At 39.0% G+C, this 4,499-nt stretch overlaps 1 pseudogene; it reads left to right on the top strand.

Moving 5' to 3' along the window:
• Positions 1-3,328: 3,328 nt before the first annotated feature.
• Positions 3,329-4,241, top strand: LOC141488352 (mitochondrial carrier homolog 2-like; annotated as a pseudogene).
• Positions 4,242-4,499: the final 258 nt, after the last annotated feature.

Genomic DNA, 4,499 nt, shown 5'->3' with positions numbered 1-4,499 from the left:
ATCAACTTTAGTGCAACAGGCTTATGACCTCTCAGCCACTTTATTACCGATGACCCTGCTATGTAATGAAGAATTATTGACGTCTGAATGTAACATCATTAAATCATTAATAACCTTGAATTGGAAGAAGAATTTAAGTGAACCAGCAAGAGTCAGGGCTAGAGGAGGAGCCAGTGCAGATCAAAAAGATGAAATGTTTAGAAAGGTTTGAGAGTGACAGATGATCAAGTGAAGCTAACTCAATAAAATAAGATGGGGATCTAAAATTATATTTGTTTTGTACAAAGTTTGTATTCTCAAAAGTCTTACACAGTAGTTAAATAGTTTGTACAGAATTAAATAGTTAACTCTGTAGAGGATCCTGCAAATGGACACAGTGAGAGCAGGGAAAACCAGAAGGTTTTCAAGACAGTGGGAATGGAACCTAACTAGAGGGACTTCTTTCTATGGATTCTACCATGTCATACATTGTCTGGTTCAGTAGAACTGGGCGACTTGCCATCTGCACAGAAAACATTTTTATCTCTCATCTCCTGATTGCAGTATTTTTCCTCCTTCTACCTCTTAGAATCCCTCATTCCATTCAAGGCTCAACCTCCTTTCTTGATTCTTCCCCCTGCCCCCCTGTGACTACTTTCCTCATGCTCGATTATAACTTTATTCTTGTTTTGTATGTATTTTGTATATATTGTATATATTTTTTTGCATTGATATAGTGGCATATGTGTAGTTTCTCCTGATGGAACTTAAGTTGCTTTAGCACAGAGACTATTATCTTTTCCATTTATATATATATACATATATATATATTATATATCACTAATACTTAAGACTAAGCTTGCCATATACAAGGTGCTTCATAAATGTTTGTTGACTTAAACTGTTCCAGGTATAGCCAACTGGTAGCTCCTTGGAGGACTGTCAGGAGAAGAAGGAAGGGACAAGCAATGAGTCATGGACTTTGCAATTTGCTCACAGTGATGGGTTTTGGCTAGCTTCCCATTTTGTCTGACAGGTAAAACAACTTTGAGTTTTGAATAATTGGAGTATTCTATTTAAATAACATAACTTTAAGGAAATTATTAGCAAAAAGTTATAATACTTCACTTTACTTTTTTTTTGATAATGAGAATTTTGGAAAATGTAGGCAAAAACAGTAGAGATTTCAAATTGGGACCTAACACAAGTATTAATTCAGAATAGATATTGAAAGTAGTAAAAAAAAACCAGAACTGTGATCTTTACATTTTTCTGTTTTTGCAGTGAATGGTTCCAAGACTTCTATTGGACTAATATAAATCTCAATTTGAAAGATTCCTCACCAAATGAGCTCTATTTTTAATTTTCTTTCATGTATCTTCACCTTTGAATGTCTTTTAAAAGTATCAGTTGAGGGACAGCTAGGTGGCACAGTGGATAGAGCACCAGCCCTGGAGTCAGAAGGACCTGAGTTCAAATCTGGCCTCAGACACTTAAAAATTACCTAGCTGTGTGACCTTGGACAAGTCACTTAACCCCATTGCCTTGAAAAAAACAAAAAAACAGTGAATAATATTTATGGTCTCTCTGTCTCTCTCTCTCTCTCTCTCTCTCTCTCTCTCTCTCTCTCTCTGTGTCTCTAATAAAAAGGGCAAACTAGGATCTAGTTTCAAAAATTCATTTAAGCCATGGTATGGGACTTACTAAAGTTTATTTACCTTCCTGAGGACCGTAACATATCTTGACCTTCTTTGAAGCAAGATTGAGCAACATGAGAATGATTGCTAAATTTCCCCAACATTTTCTTATAGAGCCTTGAGTTGATACTGAAATGTGCTGGGGTGGGGGGGAAGGTTTCTACCAGAATATCAAGTACTAATTATGGAATTTGTCTTGAATGAGTCATAGAAACAGTTTAAAAATCCTTAATTTCTCTCTTGTTCATAGAAAATTATTTGTAAAGACCTGTGATCTCCAGGCAGCTAGGTGGCTCAGTGGATCAAGCACTGGCCCTAGAATCAGGAGGACCTGAGTTCAAATTTGACCTCAGGCACTTAATAATTACTTTGTATGGACTTGGGCAAGTCAGAACCCCATTGTCTTAATTAAAAAGCCTTGTGATCTCTTTAGTGTAAAGAATTTTTATTGGGCATCATCTATACAGATTGGCAAGTCATCTTTAGTTTATAGTCTTAGGATTTTTTTTTAGGTTTTTGCAAGGCAAACGGGGTTAAGTGGCTTGCCCAAGGCCACACAGCTAGGTAATTACTAAGTGTCTGAGACCGGATTTGAACCCAGGTCCTCCTGACTCCAGGGCTGGTGCTTTATCCACTGTGCCACCTAGCCGCTCCCATAGTCTTAGGATATTAAGAGGTTAAATGACTTCCTATGAATTTTTCTGTAGGAACTACTCAGGAAACAGGATATAGTGGTAGTAAACTGAGTCTGCCCACATCCTTTACCTTTGGGGTAAAAGAATCGGTTCATGGGACTTATCTTCAATCAATATACCTTTTGGTCAGTGGATACCATGAAACAGTGAAGAAGAACTTAGAGAAAGTTGGAAAGTTCTATTCTAAACATAAGTGGTTAAAGGAGTCAATGAAAAAAACTAGTGAAGGGAGTCAACCTAGCAGTGCCCGATCTCACATGATACAAAATGGTTATCATACAATCTATCGGATAAGAAGTAGAATGGTTGATTAAGTGAATTGATGAGTATAAAATATGTAGAAATAAATGATCATAATAACATGGTGTTTGATACAAAGATCCAAGCTACTGGGGTACAAACTCACTAATCAACAAAAACTGCTAGGAAAACAGGAAAGCAATCTTGCAGAAACTAGGCTTAGACGAACATTTTATATCATTTACCAAGATAAGTTCACAATGTGTACATGATTTAGATATAAAGGTTGATATCATCAGCAAATTAGGGAAACTTGGAAGAAATTTATCGATTAGCTCTACAAATAGGATAAGAATTCATAACCAAACAAGAAATAAAGAATATCATAGATGGTAAAATGGATAATTTTTATTACATTAAATTAAAAAACAAGTTTTGTTCAAACAAAACCAATGAAGTCAAATTAGAGGGAAAGCAGTGGGTGGGGCCAAAATGGTAGTGTAGAGAAAACACTCAGGTGAGCTCTCCCAACATTCCCTTCTGAACAACCTGAATGCTTCAAATTGAATTCTCCAGTGGCAGTGTTAACAAAAGATCCAAGTGAGACATACTTCCAGACAAAGATAACATAGAAAGTCAGAAATAGGCACGTGATCCCGGCCCCGGTCTGTCGGTGGCTCGGGCCGCCGGCCCGTCTGTCCTTCCGTGGGTACCATCATGGCCGAGGCGGCCAGTCAGGTGCTGCTGGGCTCGGGCCTCACCATCCTCTCGCAGCCGCTCATGTACGTGAAGGTGCTCGTACAGGTGGGATAGGAACCTCTTCCTCCAACTATGGGAAGAAATATTTTTGGACGGCAAGTCTATCAACTCCCTGGCCTTTTTTGTTATGCTCAACATATTATGAGTATCGATGGAAAAAGCGGACTTTTTAAGGGCTTAACTCCCAGACTGTGTTCTGGAGCCATTGGAACTGTGGTCCATAGTCAAGTTTTGCAGCGATACCAGCATTATGACAAGGCTGAGGAGTTAAAACAAGGACTTCAACTTTCGCAAAAAGGTGGTCCATCCAGTTTTGACAAGGTTGTCAAGGAGACTACTTGGGAGATGTTGGCTCCTTCTGCTGCTTGTCACGTATCCCTTCCATGTGATCACTCTGAGGTCTATGGTACAATTCATTGGCAGAGAGACCAAATATTGTGTACTATGTGACTCCATAGTAACCATCTATCGAGAGGAGGGCTTCCTAGGATTCTTTGCGGGTCTTATTCCTCACCTCCTGGGGGATATCATTTCTTTGTGGCTCTGTAATTCATTGGCCTACCTCGTCAATACTTATGCACTGGAGAGTGGGGTTTCCACCATGAATGAAATGAAGAGTTATTCCCAGGTTGTCACTGGATTCTTTGCCAGTATGCTGACCTATCCCTTTGTACTAATCTCCAACCTGATGGCTGTCAACAACTGTGGGCTTGCTGGTGGATGCCCTCCTTACGCCCCAATTTATTCTTCCTGGTTAGACTCTTGGTGCATGCTACAAAAAAAGGGAAACATGAGCCGAGGAAATAGCTTGTTTTTTCCGTAGGTCCCCTTTGGGAAGACTTACTGTTGTGACCTGAAGATGTTAATTTGAAGTTATGGGGCAGGGACAGTGACATTTCTGTAGTCCCAGATGCACAGAATTATGGGAGAGAATGTTGATTTCCATACAGTGTGGCGTGCTTTTTTTTTTTTAATAATCATTTTAATCTTGGGAAAATGGAGGTGTTTGGTGTCTGCCTTTTTTGTTCATTTCCCAATGCAAACTGCTTTACTGCTGAGATTCCCCAATGATTCTTTTTCCTGAAATGGGCAGTTGTTGCTTTGGGTTTAGATATAATTTCTATAAGAG

This window comes from Macrotis lagotis, chromosome 1, assembly GCF_037893015.1.
Source record: "Macrotis lagotis isolate mMagLag1 chromosome 1, bilby.v1.9.chrom.fasta, whole genome shotgun sequence".
Classification (NCBI taxonomy): domain Eukaryota; kingdom Metazoa; phylum Chordata; class Mammalia; order Peramelemorphia; family Peramelidae; genus Macrotis; species Macrotis lagotis.
This window is presented reverse-complemented; position numbering and strand designations above follow the sequence as displayed.